Below are 24,018 nucleotides of genomic sequence, written 5' to 3'. Positions count from 1 at the left end.
CCCTTTAATTAGCTTGCAAGTGGACTGCACAAGTCCTGTCATTCAACTTCCAATATCCTCAAGAATTCTCTCTCTCATTGTGGCCCTGGTTTCTCTCTCTTTTTTTCTTTTTTTCTTTTTTTTTAAAAAAAAAGCAGCCTGTACTTCATCCATAAATAACAACTTTCGATCCTTTTATCACGCTTAGTGTCTTCTGTACCTTTTCCAGTTCTTCAATACCCTTCCTGTGTGGTCTCCCTTGCCCTTCTGCAAAGTATAATTACACTCACATACAACATCCTGCAGCACTAATGAGGTTAAGAGCATCTTTCTCTCTGCCTTTTTAAAATAAATACCACATTTCTTAACAAATAATTCAACTGTTAATTTAATTCAGGCTGCCCTTCAAGAATAATGACCTCAATTCTCTAGAACCATTCACCTTTTCTTATTGTAATATTTTTTTTGTCTTTTCTAAAGTTCTTTTTTAACTTTGAACACAGCTTTCTTTTTTAATATATATCTTTTTAATAACCTAATTGCTTGTTACACCGCCTGCCAACAACACTGTGGAGATAGCTGAAAGGGAAAGGGCCAAGCTTTAGACAAGATAAAGCCAGGGAGCAACTCGTGGCTGGGATTTGGAAAAAGCACTTTAGGTGGGTATGGGAGCAGGAGTGAGAAAGCGAGGCTTTCTCCACAAAAACAGAATAAGAACAGAAAGACTCTTTTCCAAGAGCATTGGCAGAAAATGTAAGATGGAGAAAGTTCAGAGGGAGACTTGCTTCCTAGCTCCCAAACACACACTCGTGTTCCGTATGATGCTGGATCTGTCAAATCTCAGAGCAGCCAGGTGTAGATAGAGGTTCCTGCAGACATCTGAAGAAATTGCAAATCTAAAGGTGGGAAGGTCACGCAGCAATGGTTGTACAGCCCATCCTGGTTTTTTTGTTTGTTTCCTCTTAAACTGAGATCCTGCCTATTAGAAAATGCCTAGCTAGACATGCAATCCAAATATTATACTGGAAAATTTTAAAACCTTTTAATGGTATTTCTATAACTGCGTAAATGCCAGAGAAATCATAAAAATGTAATACAGCTGTCTCCAAAGATTATGCAGGAAATTCCTCTTTGTCCAAATACAATATCATATGTTGTCTTTAAAGAGAACGGCTAGTTAACTTTGGATCTATACCATCAGTCATCCACACAGCCTGTTAGGAACAGAGGTATGCTTCCTTGGAGTAGAGACATTAACAGTGCGCAGACCAGGGCAGATCACATCTGAGGCCTTCTCAGAAGCTGATCTAGAAGAAATTACCTTGCAGATGTGATAAGACAATCTGTTATGCAAACCTGAGCTCCTACGAGACTAAGGAAACTTGTAAAACCAGAATCCCAAACATCATACAATAGGACATTAGTGGCTGATGAAGAGAGTCTTGAGGCAGAATGGGATCATGTCTGCGTGGTGGGGCCTTAGTCCTGCAGGAGGTTTATGGCTCGCAAAGTTACACATCATGAAAATGAGCCCCATGGACCTATTCATGGGTGCAGAGACATCCAAGCAGACAAGTGTTTCCAGGCTTTGGTCGTGGTGTTGGAGGTGAGACTGCATGGAAGATGACCTGTTTTGAAAGGACAAGCAACCAACTATGTGGTAAAATTGACTACAAAGTTGCCTGCTCCAGCTTTTGAAACCTCAGCAGTCACCCTGTTTAGGTAAGTATCTGTAGTTAATCTGGAAATGAAACAAATATAATCACACCCGAACTACGTAATTCCAAACTCAGAAACTGTTTTAATATGTGCAGATCAGCCCACATGTATTTAAATAGTATTGCAAGTTACTTTTAACGGAATGTTTTACTCTGTCATCATTGCTTTGCTCACCTTTTTTCACCCACTGTCTTGGGGAAAGGGACATTCATATTTTTTTTCTCTAACTAGTTTTAGAAATGTTATTGCCACTTGCCTAGGATGAGTGAACGCTTTGCAAGCTCTATAGAGCTACAATAAAAATAAATAAAAAAAGAAAGATCCCTACTGCATCTAGGTAGCACAGTGGTCCACCTTGAATCACTAATTTTAAAACGAAACCTCTGGGGGCATAAATGGGTTTATCTCTGTTATCTCTGGAGAAAACAGGACTCCAAAAGCCCAGTTACAAGAGTCCCAGCCCAGAGCAAGTGCTGTGAGCCATCTGATCTGATGACTGCACTGAGATGCAACCTAATCAGTCAGCACAGATGTACCTTCCTTTCATCTCTAACCAGAGCTCTGGAGCTCAGCAAAGGACCTGCACAACAACAGCAAAAGGCTGCTGAAGGCATTTCAGCCTCTTTCTTCCTTGCAAAAGTTCCCATATCCACCAAGGTAGCAAAATCTGTTTTGGGAAATAACATATATCAGGTGTTGTGGCAAAGCACAGGAGAAGTGACAGTTCAACGATGTTGAAAAGAAAACTATCAGAGATTAGTTTTTCTGACAGTCTGTCTTTATGCTCTCTGCTGCAGAAGAACAAGAGTCCTTTCACATACAATTAATTTACCTACAGCGTGAATCAGCCTCTGTCAGTAAGTAAGGGCTGTAAGTGTCGCCATTTCAGAGCAATGGGTGTCACTGCTGCCTGGCATCTGCCCTCTGCACACCCCAGAAGGACAGCATCATCCGGCCACTTCTGCTGCAAGTCCTGCTTGTCTTATACTGGAGCACTGCATTTTGGGAATATAACATTCAGAACGTTTCCTGCACTAAAATTTTTGCCCAAGCAGGCCGTTCACACAACCAAGTGGGGAACTGCCAGCCACGGAAACCTCAGATACAGGTTATGAAGATTGAAAGAGGCAAGGGAGCAAACACTGCCTGTTATCAGGAGAGGCAATCCCAACTCCTCCCTCACAGCACCTCGCAGGTGATGTAGCCTGCATTGCCAGCTGCCCAGCACCATCTCTCTCTACACAAGCACAAAGCTTGACCACTTCTATTGCAGCTGTTTTTCCTTTGAATGCTGTAGCGTTGCAGCTTGTGCAGAAACATTAATGCCTAACACAGGCACAGTTACACTACAGCTGCTCTCCCAAGAGTCTCTTCAGGTAGCAGATGCGTATCATTCACTCACCACCCACTCTTCTTCCAAACCTAAGACACCCAACACCTCAAAGCTGAGATACAAAGTAATGCCTGGAAGTCTCAGGTCCGTTTCTGATACTGGTAAGATGTCCAGCACAAATGACAGTTTTGCCTCTGGCCTGGCTGTTCTTCTGCACGCCACTCTCACAACCCAGAGGTGGTGGCAACCCAACTAAACTGGTGAGCTGTGGCTTTACTGGGAGTATGCAGAACCCAGCTCCTGCTGAATTAGTGGCAAGAGTTCTTTGGATCTGGTCTGGTACAGCTGAGGGGAGATGGAGTTGCAGAAAGAGGCCACCTCAGTTCTTGTAGTCTGCGGGAGGACTTGGTGGTGCCATCCAGGCACGCTAATGACAGGTGTGGAGAAGCAGTTTGATAAAAGGTTTACAAGTTGCATCCATTCCCAGCTCTGCCAAAGGTTAGCTTTTGCAATCTCTTAGTTATCTCTGCAACGAAAGGGTAATGATGCTTACCTACCTACCTTTAAAGTAGGATTAAAATACTCAGGCACTCTGTGGTGGACCAAGATATGCTACAAACAGTCAACAGGAAAAGTAAGACTTGCACTCTGGGTTTTGTGATTTCTAATGCACTTCCCATCCCCGTAGACTATTTTTAATTATTTATTTATTTTGGTGAAAGGAATAATTATTAAAGAAATTCTTCTGTGCATTCGTATATGATCTTTTTGTAAACATAGCCAAGACATGAGTGGATTTTCTCAGGGCAGCAAAGAACAGCTCTACCCTCATGGGATTTTCTTTTGCCAGCCTTCTAGTTGACAAGGCAAACTGCAAAGGTGATAGGACTGTGCAACTCAAAGTTACGTGCTCCTATTGCTCGTTCAAAGCACTGCCAAAACTACTGATTTCCCCTACCATCAATCTTAGAAGAGCTGAACTGGTTTAGCAAATCTTCCCACCCCAAAGATCAACCTGAAACAGTCAGAAAAGCAGGCACGAAGTTTGGCTAAACTATAAGGAACCAAACAAGGAGGCTGTGGCATCTGGCAAGCTTACTAACCATAGATGCACTTCAGCTTGCTGGACCCACTATATCAGATAGCATTGACCTCACTGTTTACTGCAAAATCATGATGTGTTCCTCAGTGCATGGCACCATCACCTCGGTGAAATTAAAATAAAACCCACAGAAAGGGTTTATATAACACCAAGACTAGAAGATCTCTAATGTAGTTTTCTTATTGGAGCAAGAGCCAAGAACAGCTTAAATTCATTAGCTAATGGCCTGTGACAATGAAGGACAAAGGCAGTTATTAAGCACATCTCCCAACTGATTGTTTCTATGTGAAGAAAATGCAACAAATTGTTCTCCCCTATTAATGTACCATAAAGGATTAATATCATATCAAGAAAAATCTATCCCTTTTAAAATGCAGACTAATGCCGGATAAATTTGATTTTTATAGACGTAAACTTGGTAGAAAAATCAAGATTTTATTAGAGCCATGGACAATCACATTACATTTTGTACGATATGAGGACTTCGCTATTGAATCAGGAAATTGATCTCAGGAAATTTTTTCTTCTGAAGACTTATCAATTCCCTGAGCATCTCTCATTGCATCTCAAACACTTATCCTTGGATATAATAGCCAGAGGCATTATACCTTAATAGTTGTTTTTATTTATAGATAAGTCAGAAAAAAATATGCGATATGGAGTCTTGAAGGTTAGTGAAAGCCTCCTACCTCTCTCAGTACTAGCTGTTGATACACTTCTTTCTTCACATATTTAAAAACTGAAAGAAAAAGGAAATCAGTGTAGCTATGCATCTGAAATGATAAAAACTGTTATTTCATTTCGGTGTCATTAACAAAGCTTCACTTTCCATGAAGCTTAGATTAGGAAAATCAAAATTTTGTAAGACCTTGAGACTCACAGCAAGCATAAAAGTCCATAGGAGAATTAAACCAGATTTATGGTTAAATAGCTTGAATGCTATGGGTCTGTTTCCGACATGAATGAAACAATACCCTAACATGGAAAGGGAAAATCAATTTCCCAGTTTAGGCAAAGCATATGATACACAATTCTCCCTGTAATTTTTTAAGGCTGACAGGTAAAGCATTAAGGAGATACGTGTCACCCAAATCTGCCAAGAGCTGTAAACTCAGATTAAGCAGGACCCATCTGGATCCACTATGGCTTCAGGGCCCTATCCTGTACACATGCATGAGGGGCTGGTGGCTCTGAAGCACTACTAAGCCTCCCAGAGGCTACTAACACCAGCTCCACATCAGAAAGGAGGGCCAGGCTATCATGCAGTCCCCTATCATGCAGTGAGGAGAGACACCTGCTGGGATGCCCAGCTGCCATTGCTGAAGAGCAAACATGGCTGTCTTATTTTCAATATCGATTTGAGGTTTTCTGAAGCCTAATGTGCTTCATTACCACTTGCCTCTTGCCAGCAAGGCGCTTGGCAACTGCTTTTAGCAGAGACTTCTCCCAGCATCCAAGCACACGACCTGCAACTCTTTATAACATCACACAAGGTTATAAAGGAGACCAAAAGTCCTGGTTTTATGCACAGTATTTTATGAAATCACACATTCTGGGAAGCACCCACCCATTGTTTTTGGAGAACATGTGTGATTACTCAGAAACCTCCCTGGAGCTGCAACCCATCCTCCTTCTCCTTTGTATTCACTCCCAGTTGTCACTCATAGGCATTCAGACCTTCCTCTTACTCTGGTGGTAACAGGTCATTCCTGCAGGGCTCAGCAAAACCCCAAACTTGTCCTCTAGTGACATGTGCTGGCCAAAACACCTCCTTCAGCAAGCACTCTGTAATCCAGGCCTCATCCATCCTGAAACAAAAACAGTTTGGGATGAGTTTTGGTGTCCCAGCATGGCACAGGCATGCAATTACAGCTTGTCCCCAGGGCTTTGATGGGTGTCCCCCATTCCACAAAACAGCCTTTGTACATTTTCTCTCTGCAGCTGACCTTTGCAACATAAACCACTGAGAGTAATAAAATGAGTAACATGGACTACATATATGGAGTGGTACACATTATGAAATTCAGTGTAATTTTTTTTAAGAAGTCATAAAAACATTATCTAATTCCCAGTAACCCTCCCCCCAGAGACTCCAGAATATGCTTATACACCTAGTGTCAAAATCAAAAAAAAGCCTGATTTTACACTATTTGCATTGTGGTGAGGTAGCTATTACATGACACTTCATAAATACAGTGACTCAGAAATAATTAGTATGCTGAATAACAAGCTTTCCACTACAATACAGCGCTGTACATTTTAAATCACCGATTTTCAGGAAGCACTTACACAGCCTAGCTTAAACACTACAAATAAAAGAGAATTCTGGTGGGAAAAAAAAAATGCTGTTGGGTTTTGTTCTGCTTTCTTTCCCTTTAAAGGGAGGTATATTGATAGTAACAACCCCGTGGCCCCAGGGACAAGCAGCAGTAGATGCACCTTTCCCAGGTGGCAGGGACAAAAGAGGCAGCGCATCTCACCATTACGACACAAGGGAGATGTTCCAAGACAGCATCGCGTTCACGAGATTAAAATTAACTCAAACACTGAACAAAATCTTTCTTTGAAGGAATGAGATGATTTAAAACTGCTCGTAATTAAGGGAGAAACAGCATTGCATACAGCTCTGCTCCAGCCAAGGAGTACTCCAGATTTTCAATGCTCGGCTTATAGTACTTTTTTTTTTTTGTAAAAACACACAGTGAATTTTATTGCCTTTTTTGGATGTTAATATGCAACCAACTACAAATTGTGAGTTGCAGCACTGGATAATTTCCCTTCAAGAATGCCAAGCAGGTTCTGTGCTGGATCAGCCCATGTGACAGCACAGCAACTCACAGCGTCTCGGACATTTTTCAGAAACAATTTATACACAGCAGCTTAGCAGGGAAGCCAGAGCAAACCCCATCTCAGGGCCAGCCTGTGATGCTGAGTTTTAACCTGCTGAATGTTCTTCCTGAAAATAAAGAAAATTTCATATTTAGCTCAAACTCTCAGGAGCAGAGAGTCAGATTAAAAATAGGAAATAGCAGTATCATTCACCCATGAAATGCAGAGATACTTGCCTCAGTTTCTTCTCCTGCTCTTTGCTGTTGTGCTGGCACCAGATTGAGGGCTCCCCTTCTTGCTGCTCACCCAAGGAGAATTTAATTTAAATTTTATTTAATTATTTAAATTTTAAATGCAAGGCTAAAAAAAAACATAAAAAGGCATTTAGTTTCAGAGTTCACGTAGATACGATACACGCCACGCAGCAGCACTGTCTCTAGGGCTGTGTCGCATGAGACAATAACATACCTGAAACAGCACTCAGCTGCAGGGGTTTTCATTGCACAGATGTGGCTTCTTCCCTGTTATTTTTCCTGCAAGGAAGTATTTGCAAAAGAACTACCCTCGCTCTGAGAAGAAATATAGTTATCAGTAATTGCTGACATGAACCTATGGAAACCTTAATGACACTAGCTGGGCCAAAATGAAGCTTAAAGTAGGCAGCTGTGCCTCCACCAAGCCAAAGCAACAAGTGCCACACCCGAATTTTGACTAACAAGGGTATTGAACCTGAAAAAACACTACCCAAAGAAGCAACTATGGATGAGGATGTGCACAAAACACCGATGTTTATGTATGCTTTGCACCTCTTTTTGTAAAAATTCCCTTTGCTCTTCAGAAAAATACTTATCTACACTGAGAGCCAAGACCAGGTTGGTTTTTTGTTTGTTTGTTTTAAAACCTTAATCAGAGGACTCTGCTTTGGTGAATGTCATAATTTGGTTTTGGCAATCCATCACATAGGAACCCTACACAGTAACACCAGCTCAGACATAAAACATCAAGCTGAGGCCATAGCTGGGATATCCAATTGCCTTTGCCCAGATACTACAGTCAGTATGTCATCCTTCATAGAGAGTTTCAAAGCAGCCTCCAATATTTGCAGGTTGTAGAGCACAATCTGTGTGCTGGAGCATCAAGAGATTTTAGGACACTCCAGTGACCTTGCTTCAGCACTGCCTGATGCTTTCAGCTGCAGAAATTTCCCTTTCCTCTCAACACCTACATATCACCTTTCGGTTAACAGCTATTAAAAAGAACTTCCAAAAGCGTCTGCAGTTTGTCACAGTCTACAGTTGATGATAAATTCATTAAAGATCAAATATCTAAATTACCTTATTCCTTTTTTTTGTCTTCTGTTTCATCCTTCACTCCCTCCATCGTTCAGAGGTCCGAGCTGGTATAAGTGAACTACTGAATGTGCAACAGCATGATCCATCTAGGAAACCTAATCCAGAAGCAATGATTTTCTTACACCTTCTACTTTCTCAGGGCCCAAGAGTTTTCATGGGAGCTTGCTAAAGGACCATTTTGATTCGCCTGTTTGTGTAAAAATAATCCATGCTTCCTTGACATGTTGAGAATACAACATACCAGCAATAACTTGCATACTTCTGAAGGTCTTTCTGCTTGTGAAAGACCAGCACGCTACTGGCTTTATCAAGAGGTCTAAACCTTGCTTGTGGAACTCGAAAAAGGCCTTTCCAATGACTGATGCAGTAAATCTGCAGGGCTAACTCATTAAATTAGCAGAACTGTTAAGTCTCACCAGGAGTAATTGCTGTCTTATGCAAAAGATGAAATATGCTCATCCGGAAAAGGAAATTTCACATCTCTTAGCTGGTAATGAAATAACAGGCCATCACAAACTCCTTCCAGACTATTCTTATTTGGACATGCTCCGCATCCTTTTCCAAGCCAGCATTTTCTGGCCAATATAACCCCCTGGGAGATCCTCTCTCTTCTTACATCTCCTCATTTCCAGCTCCAGCCTTGCTTGGGTAGCTAAGCAGAAGCCAGCTGAGAGTAACAGCATTACCCTCATAATATGTACTAGAGAAAAGTGTTCCAGAGTTGTGGTCTGAAGGATTACCATGTCCATAGGGCTGAAATGGTTTCATGTAGCTCTGTTTTGTTTGTAGCTTCTGTAGGTCACAGAGTCATGACACTTAAAGCTACAGAGGAGAGGTCTCAAGTTTTGTAATATTTCCCTTGCTACTGCCATTGCAAAGAGCTTGCTTACTGTTGCAGGAAAAGGCTAGGAGAGTTGGTGATATTGGGATATTTCTAATAGGAAACCAATCTTAACATAATTGCAGGAGGCTGCCTACAAAAGTGAATACCAGAAAATACTATGTTTTGGAGAAACTTGTCAAAATCCCAAGATCACAGGTGCCACATGGTCACTTGTACTTACACGCATCCTTTGTGACAAAGGAAAAACAGTACTTGGTAAAAGCACGTGCAGATGGAGTGGATGCAACCGGTGGCATCCGAGTGCTGAGCAACGACCTGACTCTCACTGGGGATGCTTTCTGCTCTGCACCCTCTGGGAGGACACCTACAGGGCAGGCTCCCTGTACTGAGGCCAGCACTGACATCTGACCTGCAGCTGACTGAGAAACACGCGTCTCTGGGGAAGGCACTGGGTCTGCAGTTAGTCGAGAACAATGAGTTGTCCCAATGAGGGAATAGTTCGCAGGCTCCTTCATTCACCACACACAGACTGGGTGGAAGCTGTCAAAGCTGGGTACATCTTCCTCAAGCAGTCCTACTTCTGGTCTCCCAGGGAGGTGACAAAATGAGGGACCACATCCTCAGCTGGCATCCACCAGGCCACCTTTCCCCAAATGCCTTCTTCTCCCAGCTCAACCCATGAAATGAGAAAAGCCCTCAATCACTGTTTTTATGGATGTCAGATTAATCTTCCATTCCTGTGGCCAACAACCAGCCCAGCAATTGCAACCAAACACCTGCCTGGGGCGACAGCAAAGTCTTATCCTAGCAGAGCTGACAGCCCCCACGGGACAGCTATGGTTCTCCAGGAGGAACCCCTGAGTGGAGAGACAGGCTTTCATAAGTCACTGATGGAAACCTTACCCTACGGACTGGCAGCAGGGCTGGCACGCAGAGCCTGGGCACGGAGTTTGTCCTGGGGTCATCTTGAGAAGGAATGGGGCACGGCTCCCTCATGGAAGTCATTCATTTCTAAAAATCCCAGAGCTAGCAAGGAGCATTGGAGAATGCTATCATCACACACACATCCTCAAAACTCTCACAAACCGTGGCAGTTACTGCTGGACACTGTTGGGTTTACTGGCCTGGATGGAGTTTGACACAAACACCAGTCACTGGATCTCCACAGCAGGATATAGGATGGCTGCCAGCTGCTCTGATTTGCAGCTCAACCTCAGCCTGGCCCTTGGAGCTTTAGTCTACAAAACACCTTAGGGCCAGCTGCACCCAGTTGTATGGGAAGAACGAGCTCCCCATAGCTGCTCCGGTGCCAGATGTGGCTGTGCTCCTCAAAGCCAGCCTTGCTCTCTGGCTACATTTGACGTCTCCCCAGCCATGCATAAGCTCAAACCCTACACAGATGCAAGGACTGGGTGAATTCTCCCTCCTTACTCCGCAGCAGCTCCTGCAACTCTCCCACCTCCACTGCATGGAGAGCTGAGTATCAGAGCATCTGCAGAGCAGCAATTTCCCAGCCAGCTCCTGCCTCTATTATCCCTTGCTGACTGCCAGGAGTTGCATGGGACCCAGATGCTCAGGCCCATGCCTGAGCTCTCCTCCACGGCAGAAATCTGCACTAGTGTTGCTGCCCAGACACCTCCTTGGGCAAAGAGACAGGGGTGGCATTTGCAGTTACACCTACTAATATCTTTGTGCTGTGTGAAAAACTAGCCCTCCTTGCTCATCTAGTTTTTGGCTAAAAAGGTCTTGTATTCAATTACATCCTAAGGCACATCTGGTTTTAGCAGTACAGACTGGATACTTGAGAAATCACAGAGAGAAGGTGTTTGGGTTAAGAATGCTCTTGTGATAAAAAAGTATGGAAAGTCCTCAAGTGTTTGTTTAGAGAAAGTAATTTCCATTTAAATGCTGGCAAAATTTCAACAATTTGATTTTAATTCTGAAGTGTTGAAAATACCCTCAGATAATTTCTGTAGCATTCTAGACCCCAAAAGTGACTGCAGAAAGCAAGACACGTAAGAAAAGTTAACTGCTGAGCTGAAACGCGTTTCCTGTTTTCTAGGAAAACAAAAGAGGGCCCAATACTCTTAAGCTTTTCTGAGAAAGATCTTCTCACAAGCAGTTTAAACAAGACCAGTGTGATTTGCCTTTTTTCCCCCCCAAACAAAACAGAGCTTGCCCCTTGAGAAAGCCTCTAAGGGTTTCACATGACATACTGATCCATATCCTTTACTGGACTTTGGTACAGAGTATACTGCTGTAAGTACTACTTGGATTAAAGATGAGAATGATCTAAAATGCATTTCCAATGGAATTTACAGTCAAATATGATTAAAAAGATACTTAAAATCAATTATACCGTATTTGTGCTCTGAATTTCATCACAGCAGTGGTCCAGCCATCATATTAGGATTTGGTCTTGCCATCAGGATTTAGGTGAGACTTATGCACCAATGCAGATTTTTCTGTTTCATCACCGCCTCTGACTTCACCTCACCTAACAGAATCCTGAAATATGTGCAAAATCAGAAAGCTTTGCTAGTTTGGGGTCAAAGTTTGACCCAATTTCCAGTAAAAACAACCTATCAGTCCAAATTCTCTCAAATTCAGGTCTAGGTTTACTGAATCTTCAGTTCATTGAACTTGGCTCCAATATGTAGAGCTCATTCTTCAAAGGAACCAAGTGAAATTATGTCTTTAGCTCACCTCAGAAGAGTTAGCAACCCCCAGCTATACAGGTCTCAGCAGATTTCCTTTGCAGAGATTTTTGCTAGCAGCACCACTTGTAACACGATTTGCCTCCATCTAGCAAGACGAGATGTTGCAACTAGCTGCAACCACCGCTGTTGCTTCATATTGGTTTCAGGGGAGCACATTACTTAATACGGTTTGCTAAAAAAGCTGGTTTCCATTTAAAAATTAGAAAAAAAAGTGTCTCCGAGCAGGCTTTTGAATGCTCTCCTTCGTTAACTAACACAAGTAACAGGCCTGAATATGACAACAAGCTTCACATCACCAGTGTGCCTCAGAGGGAGGGAATGAGTAAAGAAAAGCAGCTCGTGACACATCAGCTCAACCAGCAATCAGTGTGAGCGCACCCGACATAGTACAACCTGCTGTCGGGTTGGTTTAGGCAAAGAAGGAAAATATGAAGCTGACAAATATTAACAGTGTTCGTCTCTGCCAGGACTTCCCTCCCCTTGCAATCACCCAGCTTTATCGGACCTTTGTGCTCACAGAGCACTGGGACAGGATGTGTTTCTCTACTAGAGAAAGAAGAATGTCAACTTGGCTTTTGCTAAAGCCGATGGTGTTCTGGGAGGAAAGGGTATCCCAGCACCCCGCTAGCACAGCTACTGCAAACTTAAAATATCTGTCTGAAAAGGACAGAGGCTGCCCAAATCCCCTGCAATGCTGGTAGCAGCCATTTTGACGTGGCACGAGGATACTGCCTGGCCCAACCAGCAGCTCTACTCCAGGCACACATGGCCAGGCACAGCCTGAGAGTGGCCCAAGTGCAGATTTTGTACAAACTGCAGCTGGGAAGCTCTCCCAGGTAACACAGCAGATCAGGATTTCCACCACGGTCTGAACAACGCTATCGTGGAGGCTCTGCCCACGCCTGTCCTGGACACAGCAGAGAGACCTCCTCCTGCCGAGGAGGCAGCTTGGACACGGTGTCCAACAGGCATTCAATGCAGCACAAACCCCAGCACGAATAGGCACGTTTTTGCAGAATTAAAACAAAACCCATTGTGGGTATGAACCAGAACATTTCCCGGCTGTGCCCGAGGTTGCAGGAGGTGGGTGTCGTGAGTACCCCAAGTATTAACCAGAAATTCTCTGCTGAGGTTTACCAGACTCATGGCCACAGCTCAAGCTCTGTACTGTAGCCTTGTGTTTGAGGGGGAAAATGGGATACTCACTTTAGCATAACTACCAGTGAAAAACTTTAGCCCTCTCCTATAATCAAAGCTGAAAAACCTCCAGGAAAGCCAACTTCAGTACAACTTTTCTATCTCAAGCATCTCTACAATCTTCACAGTAACAGCCAATTTCTTTACATGACCAGCAATTGCTTGATGCTTACCCTGAGAAATCATTGAGAGACCTTACTTCACAGAAGAGAGTTCATCCTTTGAAAAATAAGGCCATTTTAGGTATTGACAGAGGGAAAACAAAAACTGATACCCAAAAAATCCTTCCTTAGATTTACAAAATGCAGTCATTAACACATTTATATTTTAATCTCATTCTATCATTCTCCAGGTTTAACATCTATCCCAACTTTCCATTCCCCACAGTAGCTTTGGGTTTTATCTCAATCTTGGCATTATTAACCCACAGACACTCGCTCTCCATCAGCATTTCTATTTGGAAGCAGATAAGAAATTAAAGCTAAGTTAGTTTATTGTTGAATCATTTTATATAACAGACTCAGCACATTAATCCTGATGTATGTGGTCTGGGGAGGCGAGCAGAGGGGCTGTTATGTTGTTTTGGGGAGTTTTTCTGCTCTGCGCCTAGCACATGTGGTAAGGCAACAGCAATAAATCAGAACAAAGGAAATAAAATGCCGAGGCTTTAGGGAACATGTGTTTTAGAAGGAAAACTTGGCGCACCACTAAAAGCAATATTGCCATATAACGGATGTTTAGAATACAGATGTAAAAGAGACAGGCAAATTTATATAAATAACAGTGACTTACAGGTCTGTGCAGCTTTCAAACACTGCAAGCCCATCTGTACTCCTCGGTCTTCCTCGACCTGGTCAGATAGACCTCAAGCTCCAACAGAGCAGCACACCTCGTCTCCAAGCCGTGCTGTGACACATCAGGCTGCAGACAAAGGATTAAAGAGTTAGAACCAACCCAGGCAATCAACATCTTGCTTTCAAGGACCAAAACTCTCCAGCTGCTTTTGATGGCCCCACTGCAAACCAATGTCAACTTGAGACATGCAGCTGGAGGAGTAACATGTCTTCCCTAGGACCTGTACATCCCTCCTGCTGCAGTGGTATGGCAGTGGTTTCATGCAGCAAGAGAGGACTCTGCTGAGGCTCCCTTCCCAACCTTAGGCAGGCAGAAGTGCTCAACAGAAGCACTAATTACTTTGGAGCAGATTTTCCAAGATATTTAGGAGGCTAGGCAGGAAGGTGGGGTTTTTCAGGGCCTCCAGGTGGCTCAGATTCAATCCCCGAGATAGACTTTTTCCTCCTCTCTCCCTGCAACCTACTGAGGAACTTGTGAAGGGCCACTAAGTGCCTTCCTGCACCTTCAGGCACCTCAGTACCTCTGCAAAGGCTTTGAGGTTTCATATCACAATCCCTCCTCTTGTGGGCTGCCCCTGGGACTCCTAGCCAAGCCGGTGGCCACGGGCCAGCATCAGGCAGACCAGGGCTAAGGGCAGGAAAGCAACCCCAGAAGCTGGCAGAATAAGAGAAATCCCAAGAGGATGAAAGGGCTCCTGCTTGTCTGCCCCATGCCTGTTAACATTTTAGGGTAAATGGTCTCTATTTCATTTAATGCAATAGCTTTGCCACCAGTCCTCTGGTCAAGTAGTGTAATGTTAAATACATCCTGTGCACACTTTGCTTGTGAGGTAGGGTTTGCATTTCCAAATTTGCCCCTTGCTTTATCAATTCCAAGCTTAAATAAAAATGAAGCCCAGATGCTGAGAACTGAGATGGGGGCTGTGAAAAGAGACAGAGGGGGAAGACACCATAAAGGTAAATCAGGGAAGCACGGTGTGGGGGTGATCGATGAGCTCAGACCTGTGATGAGTCCTTCCTATAAGCAGCAGATACAGAAGCAGAGCCAGCAGAGGGAATGACCAGAAGCGAGGAAAGTGGAGCCACATCTCCCAGCATCAGCAGCTCCCCAGCTGGATGCTGGTGGGAACAAGGAGTGCAGGATTAGCACCTAAGCAGGGCTTTGATCAGGATGCACAGCAGGATGCATGAGAAGGTTAGTGAACAGCACACAGCCTGCAGGAATGTGGGAGAGAAAAGGGAGAAATAACGCAATTCTATTTGCTATAGGCTAGTGGTGAACCAGGAAAACCCCAGCAAAAGGAACAAGGTGCAGCCAGATGGTACCCCTCTGCAGGAGAGGAGGAAAATCATCTCAGCGAGCACTTCCTTCTACTCACCACCATGGAAAGCCAGCCAGGGGACACCAGGAGCATGCACAGGGCCGGCTGCTCAAAGCTGAGGAGCATCATCACTGCCAGGTCATCAAATTAAAACAGGACAAACCAGAACAAGAGCCTGCAGACAGCACCACTCTGAAATCATACCATCCTGTCATCTGAAATCATACCATCCGTGGGGCTGGGCAGTCCTCCATGGTCCTGGAAGTCCCCAGCGCCAAGCAGAGCCTGGTCCCTCTCCGAGCACATCGGGTGGCAACCAGGCAGCAGCCCTGAGCTGCTGGAAACCCTGCCAGCATGGCAAGGAGCTTCTCCATATGAGCAGTCCTCAGACCAAGTTGGTATTTTACCAAGTGTGGCCATTTATCACCCAGTTTTGGGAGGGTGCATCAAAGAAGCCATTCATATCCTGCACCAATCAGCTCTGGAGCAGACAGGACAGACCCTCTCTCCTGGGAGACACCTGGGAAATGCACTGATTCTGGCTCCATTGGGTCACACGAGCACAAGTAACCCAAGCAACCTCAAAGGCAGCTTCCCCACATAGACAACCTCTCTAAGTCTCAGTAAGTGAAAACCAAAAGAGATTGGTTTGGGCTAGAAAGAGAGGACCTTGGGCAGGTTACATGACTAATGACAAGGAAAAACACAAAGCAATTTGGAGCAGCTGTCCTGCAGCATTGAATAGGATCCCAGCATCGCTGGTTTCAAAGGATAAACATGCGAATGAGGCCTCCAAAATCCTGTTGCTAGTTAAAAAAAATAAAAAAAATCCAAGCAAACAAAGAACTCAATGAATTTGGGGTTCTTTATTCGTTGCTTTCCAGTTACTGAGCCTGTGGAGTATATTCAGGTCATGTTTTCAATCTTTCCTCCATCGTTACAAAAGATGGAAGTATGCTTTATAATGTTACACTGTAATGAAAACCGTAATTTCCTCCCTGTTCTCTGTTTCAGGATCCACACCTCTGAGAAAAGCTCAGAGCATTGTCAATTTGCGAGAAAACAGAGCAGGCAGAATTGGAATTCCAGAGGTGGATGATCAGGGGTGAGCTCGGTGCAGACGTTTTATAAATCAGCCAAGGCTGAATTACTGTTCAAAGAAGAAATCAGTTTTAAACAAAGAAATAAGAGCTGTAACAAGCCAACCCAGTCAGAGTCTTTACAGAAAAAGGCTGGGTCACTCGAACACAGAGCTTTGGCTGCTGCTGCTGACCAGAGCCCTGCTGTGGGAGCAGCCAGGACCACCCTGCCCTTGGGATGCTGACAGTGGGATAGCCGCAATCCCGCCCAAGAAGTACCCAAACACACGAAAGTCACAGCAAATTCCCCTCCTCCTGCCACGGCACCCAGGGTCCTGCACCACAGCTGACAAACGGGGTCAGGGTAATCTCCAGCAATCCAGCTAAGCTGGCTTTCTGCTTGCTCTGCATTTTCAGCAGCAATGCAGAGCAGATGCAATGGGGGTCAGGATCTGGCCCCCCACATGCATAGTTTTAAAGATTATCATTCAGCAGAAGCTATTGTGAGGAGGAAAAAATGCTGAGCCCAGAGCTCAAGTTATTTCTCTGACCTTGAATGCTTTAAAACATAATATTTTATTTGGCCGGTTATGGAAAACATGTGGCAAAGCCTTCATTTTTTGGAAGGTTTGTCCTGCAACACAAAAGGAAGGAAAATAATTGAACTTTTATTCCGCCTCTCCCTGCTATGCACATCCCTGCACCCACACAAGCTGCTCTCACTTGAATTTTAAGTTCTGAATACATTTGATAACTGTATTTGCTCAGCAGAAATACCAACAAGGTCTCAATCAAAAACTAACACCCTGGTCTGGGGGGGGTGGGGGCAAACAGGAAAGTGCCCCCACGCAAAGTTCACGCTCCAAGTGAAATGGAAAGGTTCAAAACGAGCAGTTATAAAAGATGAAAAGGAAGAAGTTGAGGAAAAACTTCAACAGGACAAAACATTCACCTCATTCCTACTATAGTTAGCAGCTGCAGATTTTTTTCAGTGATAAACAGTTATCATCTCTTACCTGAATACAATGCTGAAAGACCAATTTGCAGCACCATTTTTGGGGGAAGAGGGTTGTTTTCAGAGTTCCAGTTCCAAATTTGACCTAAATTCAGCCCTCAGACAAAGCCTTTCCCTGTTTAAAAACAAAAAGGGAGCGGGAGAGAAGAAGGAGGTCAGGACTAATTCATTTACCTCCCTAAACCCCTGCACATGCCAATGACCTCCAGCAACAGCACCTGCAGGAGAGCTAGGGGGCGAGGAACATTATTTCAGACAGGAGGAGCACTGCAAGAGGGTTGCCTGGAAACTTGTTTGCTGTTTTCCCCATCCTTCCAGCTGTTACTGCCGCATCCCACTCCCTCCTAAAACTTTCCAACAGACACTCCATAAAACAAAGGGAACTTCTACAAGTAAAGTTAGAAGGGCTTCAAGCCCCCCTCCAGCAGAATGACTGCGAGCCTGCTGCAGTGACAGGGACACAAAGGGATGCTCAGACTTCCCCCAGGAAGGCTGATGCTGTGGGAATGCAGGTAAAGAGGAGATGCACATCTAACCCTGCCAGTCCAGCTCCAGGGAGGTTTATTCCCAGCTGAGTAACAGCATCAAGCAGCAATAGGAGATAACCTTCCCAGCCTTTCTATCTGTTCCCATAGATAAATGGCATAGAAAAGGTATTTCTAGACGCCTCAAAGCAGGCAGTGGGTCATGATTGTTGGGACAGTGATAGCTATTGTCCTACTTCCTTCTTCAGGGACAAATCCCACTTTTCCCTAAAGCCTCTCCCCATCTGAGGAGGACCTATAACTCACCTCATTTTCCCCTGTTGACTGACCAACCAACCCTGAGCTCTCTAGGCTTATAAGTAACAGGCAAGCCCACTGTTTAAGGCACCTGCACTCTGTATTCAGCAAACCAGTTGCCATTATCAGTGGTTGTGCTAATCAGGCAATCAGTGATAGCCCCTGAGCACCGTGCCTGCAGCCCCACCAAGGGCTCGCCGCTGCTCAGCAGCTGGCACTTGGCACAGCGGCTGTGCGTGACTCAGGCTGGCACAGCTCCGGAGATGCCTTCCCCTGGTTTGTAGCTGCAAGTGATTCATTGTGTTCAGACTCTGTTGTTGGCATGCCAGCCATGCTGTAAAAATCTGGAGTTAATAAACTCCACTTTCAGGTCACAGCAGCGCTTTCCAGGGTGTAGCTTTGTAGCGCGGGCCGTGCTTGCTCCCGCCCCGTCAGCTAGCACAGCTGCTGATGAATTTCCCATTGGAAAAAAAAAACAAAAACAAAAAGAAAAAAAACCAAAAACATGGCCACATACACGAACAAGCCCAGGGAAAGCCTCTTGCTCCACTTTCTCCTGCTCCCTTTGGCATGCGGAGGGGAGCCCACGGTCCTGCAGCCCTGGTCCCTCTGCCTAACCATGTGAGAAGCCTCCTGGCACCTGCAAGCTGGGCTCCATCTGAGAAAGAAGGGAAATTTTTAAAAAGAAATAAAAGACAAGAGATGTCACAACCCCTCGAACCCAGGGGAATCTGAAAAATGTTACCCTAGCTCCAGGTAACAAAACTGTTGATGTCCTGGGCAGCATCCTGCTGCAGCAAAGCAGGTTCCTCCTGGGAGGGCTGTTCGGCCCCACTGGCTCCAGCCCCTGCGAGGGGTTCTGTCTTGGGGCATTTCTGTTTTCCTAGGCCTAAATCTATTTCAGATCTGGCCTTTGACCTCTGCCTCATGTCTGCAGCTGTGAGATAGAGGGATTCTTCTTTTCCTCACCTTTCCTTCAAGACAGCAAAAGGAAAGGCGAGCTTTGCCCTCCAGACATGCTTTGCAGAACCACAGAGGATAGAAAGGGAAAAACTTTAAGAGGATGGAGTTACGCTGAGGGGAAACTCTTCCCACACCTGGCACTTCCCCACCTCCTTTTTGCTGCTCTGCCATGTGTTTGTGGCACCAGCAGTGACACCGCGCTGTCCCCTTGCAGGGCCTTGGACTGGCTGGGGTTTTCCTTGCAACGTGGCCTGCTCCTGCTTTGCTCAGGAGCGAGTTGTGTTGGAAACTGCCTGAGGAAAGGCTGTTACTCTGCAGGGCACTGAGTTCATCTGTGGAGCCATATAAATACCAGGAGCATCTCTGCCACACGGGCTGCACTCTGCTAAGCAGCTGCTGCCTCTCTCCCCAGAACCGGTGACATTTTGGAGTGGGTAAAGTGACTCACGCGTTACACTGCAGCCTTTTTTCTGCACCAGATCTGGAGCTCGCTTGTGGATCCCCAGCCAAAAAGGGGTGGAACCGACTTTCCCTTCTCAGCATCCCACAGGACAGGTATGCTTCAGCGCTGGCTACGTTTCAGCAGAGCGATTCGTTTACTCTCGGCCGTACTTGCAGCTTGTATAAACTGGATTGGCATCAATGGAGCTCCACCAGCTTACATCAGCCTGAGAACGTGGCTCTGTGTTTTCACGGCACGGAAACTGGGCCTGGAAGGTTTGGAGCAGGCTCTTGACAGCGCAGGCTGGGTGCCCCACGGGCACTGAGCCCTGCCTGGGGGCAGCAGGGCTGGGGAGGCGGGCTTGCTTTGCGGTACTGCAGGGAAGAACAGCCGCAGTGAGCGACAACCTGAGCAGCAGAGGGCATGGGAGCATTTATGAGGAAATGTCCATCAAGCAAAACAAAACATGTTAGGAGCAAAATGGGGAGCAGGGGCTGAAGGAGAGCTGCAAGAGGCCCAAGAGAGCCCTGACGTGGACAGTCAGGAGAGCAGGACCAGACCATGGTAGACACCAGCTCCACAAGACAGAGCCAGTGTCAGCAGCTTTTCTTACCAAGAACCAAAAGGATGGAAGCGCTCGCATTCAGCCACCCAGGAGAAAATCAGCAAGCACGGGACAGCTGCGTGCAACCATAGCTAATCCCAAAATACCAGTTCTGTGTCCAGTCCTGAGCAGTGGGTCCTGTGCTGTGCTGGATGCTGGAGGTGAAGAAATGCGCAGGCTCCACCCTGGTCATGTCACACCCTTTGGGGTTAATGAGGGCTTGCAGCCATCCTCTGTCCCCAGGTCTTCATGGAGATTTACTCCTGGGCAAATCCCACCCCCTCAAAAAAGCCAGAAAAACACCACCTCACTGACAAACATCTCAGCCCCTAGCTACCTGGATTCAGCTTGGAAACTGATGTGAGAATGAGGCCGAGCACACGGTGCTGTATTTTATACATCGCAGTTGTCTGTAGGAACGCTGACCCAGAGTGAGCAGCGCTCTTTGCAAAACAGGGCTGAGCATCTGTAAACCCATCTTACAAAAAAACTGCGAGCCATCAAGGCTACCACTGTTAAAATGAAATCAAAGCCTGCAAATACCACAGGCACCTTAAGGAAGATTTTGGCAGATCTTGGGCCCTTTGGTTGAAAACTGCAATCCCTGAGCTCTGTGCTCCCCTTCAACTGCTGCCTAGCCCTGGAAGTGCCCGAACTTTCCCACTGCATCCTGATTCGTGTCTCAGCCTCCATAGGCTGCTATCCCTCTCCCAAGCGTGGCCAGAGCTGCTCCAGCCCCTACATCTCAACTCTGTCTTGCACCTGAGCACCACCAGGTCCTGGCATCACTGCCTGGGTCTGGCAGCGCTGTCCCCATCCCCAGCAGGGACCAGCCTGGGAGCCAGAGCAGGTAAAAAGCGGTGGTGAGCGATCCCATCCCCAAGAAGTGCTCCTGCAGCAGCCCAAGGAAGCTCCTGATCCAGGTCCTGCCCCCCAAGGTGTGGGGGGCTCCCCAGCAGCCCCCCGAGCACCCAGCTGCCCTGTAGGGAGCAAAGCACAGGGAGACCCAGGAAGGGTGAGCGTGAACGGGAGCAAAACCCATGCTGTGGCAGGGATACCAGGCGTTCAGCGGCTGCGAGGCCTTTCTTAGATGAAGGCCAAAGCATTTTCACAGAATCACAGAATCGTCTAGGTTGGAAGAGACCTCCAAGATCACCCAGTCCAACCTCTGACCTAACACTAACAAGTCCTCCACTAAACCTTATCACTAAGCTCAACATCTAAACGTCTTTTAAAGACCTCCAGGGATGGCGACTCAACCACTTCCCCGGGCAGCCCATTCCAACGCCTAACAACCCTTTCAGTAAAGAAGTTCTTCCTAATATCCAACCTAAACCTCCCCTGGCGCGACTTTAGCCCATTCCCCCTCGTCCTGTCACCAGGCACATGGGAGAATAGACCAACCCCTACCTCGCTACAGCCTTCTTTAAGGTACCTGTAGAGAGCAATAAGGTCACCCCTGAGCCTCCTCTTCTCCAGGCTGAACAACCCCAGCTCCCTCAGCCGCTCCTCGTAAGACTTGTTCTCCAGACCCCTCACCAGCTTCGTTGCCCTTCTCTGGACTCTCTCGAGCACCTCGACGTCCTTCTTGTAGCAAGGGGCCCAAAACTGAACACAGTACTCGAGGTGCGGCCTCACCAGAGCCGAGTACAGGGGGACAATCACCTCCCTAGCCCTGCTGGCCACGCTGCTTCTTATACAAGCCAGGATGCTGTTGGCCTTCTTGGCCACCTGAGCACACTGCTGGCTCATATTCAGCTGCCTATCAACCAGTACTCCCAGGCCCTTCTCCGCCAGGCAGCTTTCCAGCCACTCATCTCCCAGCCTGTAGCGCTGCTTGGGGTTGTTGCGCCCCAGGTGCAGGACCCGGCACTTGGCCTTGTTGAACTTCATACAGTTGGCCTCAGCCCATCGGTCCAGCCTATCCAGATCCTCCTGCAGAGCCTTCCTACCCTCGAGCAGATCGACACACGCACCTAACTTGGTGTCGTCTGCAAACTTAATGAGGGTGCGCTCAATCCCCTCATCCAGATCATCGATAAAGATATTAAAGAGGACTGGCCCCAGCACTGAGCCCTGGGGGAGGCCACTAGTGACCGGCCTCCAACTGGATTTGACTCCATTCACCACAACTCTTTGGGCCCGGCCATCCAGCCAGTCTTTAACCCAACGAAGCGTACGCCAGTCCAAGCCACGATCAGCCAGTTTCTCCAGGAGAATGTTGTGGGAAACGGTGTCAAAAGCCTTACTGAAGTCAAGGTAGATCACATCCACAGCCTTTCCCTCATCCACTAAGCGTGTCACTTGGTCATAGAAGGAGATCAGCTTTGTCAAGCAGGACCTGCCCTTCATAAACCCATGCCGACTGGGCCTGATCGCCTGGTTGCCCTGCAAGTGCCGCGTGACAACACTCAAGATAATCTGCTCCATGAGCTTCCCTGGCACTGAGGTCAAACTAACAGGCCTATAGTTCCCCGGGTCTACCCTCCGGCCCTTCTTGTAGATGGGTGTCACATTTGCTAGCCGCCAGTCAACTGGGACCTCTCCTGATAGCCAGGACTGCCGATAAATGATGGAAAGCGGCTTGGCCAGCTCCTCCGCCAGTTCTCTCAGTACCCTCGGGTGGATCCCATCCGGCCCCATCGACTTGCGTACATCCGTGTCCACTCTGTACCCCTCCCTGCTATTGTAGGGATGGACGAAAACGCCACCTGTACTCCCGCTCCATCCACTAACTGTCCCAGTCCCCTAAAGTCCCGTTTGATAGCCTTCAGGCTTCTCTCTTCAATATTATCACTGCCAGCCTGGACTATCAAAAGCAGATAGTAGTCAGAGGGGCGAACCAGGTTGGGAAGCTTTCTGGCAACACCCCTGACCCTGGCCCCAGGGAGGCAGCAGGCTTCCCTATGGGTAGGGTCAGGCCAACAAATAGGGCCCTCTGTACCCCGGAGAAGGGAGTCGCCTACAACAATTACCCTTCTGTCTTTCTTGGTGGAGGCAGTCTTGAGGTGATTTTACAGCAGACATTTACAGCAGAGCCTTCAGTTATCTTCGAGCCACCCATAGCTGTGATTCCATGCTATGTTTCCCTCCTTTGCAGATGCTTTGTGGTGTCAGTGTCCCAGACGATGCCAGCCCTTGTCCAGGGCAGCCCAGGCTTGGGTCGGCTGTGCCTTTTGCCACTTTTTCTTGTATAACTGAAGCTGGAGGTAGAGCTTTGCTTCTGAAATCCTGCATCCATTTCTCCTTCTGTTGTGAGAACAGGGTGGATTCAGACAAGTAATAAAACATACTAAGTGCTTGTGGTAAATAAGCCCTGAGCCCCAGCTCTCCCCACGCTGTAATCCTCTGCAGTTTTCTCTGGGGCTAGCGCTTATTTACCCGCTTCCAAAATTCTCAGCCTGACAACTAACGATGCATTAATCACTGTCAGAGTGGGATCTTTGTTTCTGCTCTTCTGCAGGCATCTGTCAGAATCACAAAAGATTAATTACCACACCAGGCTGGGTGCAGGAACACAGAGACTCTCTGCATGCACGTTCTTCACTGGATGCCTTGCAGCCCCTTCAGCAGCCACTCCAGCCTGCAGGAAAGTGCACCCCTTCTCCCAGCTCTTTCCATCAACCAGAGCAAAGCCTTCCCTCTTCGATTTCTAGCTCCCCCTGCTTTCACTCTGCTTCAGGAGCTGGCTGCCTGCACCCTCTTGCCCAGACACTGGTCTTTTTTCAGCCTCACGAGCAGCACTAAGGAAATCATCAAAATCCTTCCCTGCCGCAGCACCCCGCTCCCTTCTTCGTTAACCACATGAGATGGTGCCTCCTCTCTGATTCACAAAAAGTTTTCTACAGTTCTGTTCTGACCTCCCAGCCACACAGTGCTCTA

General features: G+C 46.6%; 1 long non-coding RNA gene across 1 annotated transcript; it reads right to left on the bottom strand.

The window, feature by feature from the left end:
- Nucleotides 1-7,197: 7,197 nt before the first annotated feature.
- On the bottom strand, nucleotides 7,198-17,777 carry LOC121068528. Its single transcript, XR_005818933.1, has 4 exons — nucleotides 17,347-17,777; nucleotides 14,932-15,144; nucleotides 13,868-13,996; nucleotides 7,198-7,322 (listed from the first exon to the last, which is right to left on the bottom strand). It is a non-coding gene; the product is annotated as an uncharacterized LOC121068528 (long non-coding RNA).
- Nucleotides 17,778-24,018: the final 6,241 nt, after the last annotated feature.

Source organism: Cygnus olor, chromosome 3 (assembly GCF_009769625.2).
Source record: "Cygnus olor isolate bCygOlo1 chromosome 3, bCygOlo1.pri.v2, whole genome shotgun sequence".
Lineage (NCBI taxonomy): Eukaryota > Metazoa > Chordata > Aves > Anseriformes > Anatidae > Cygnus > Cygnus olor.
Note: the sequence above shows the minus strand (reverse complement) of the source record. Positions and strands in the feature narration are given on the sequence as shown.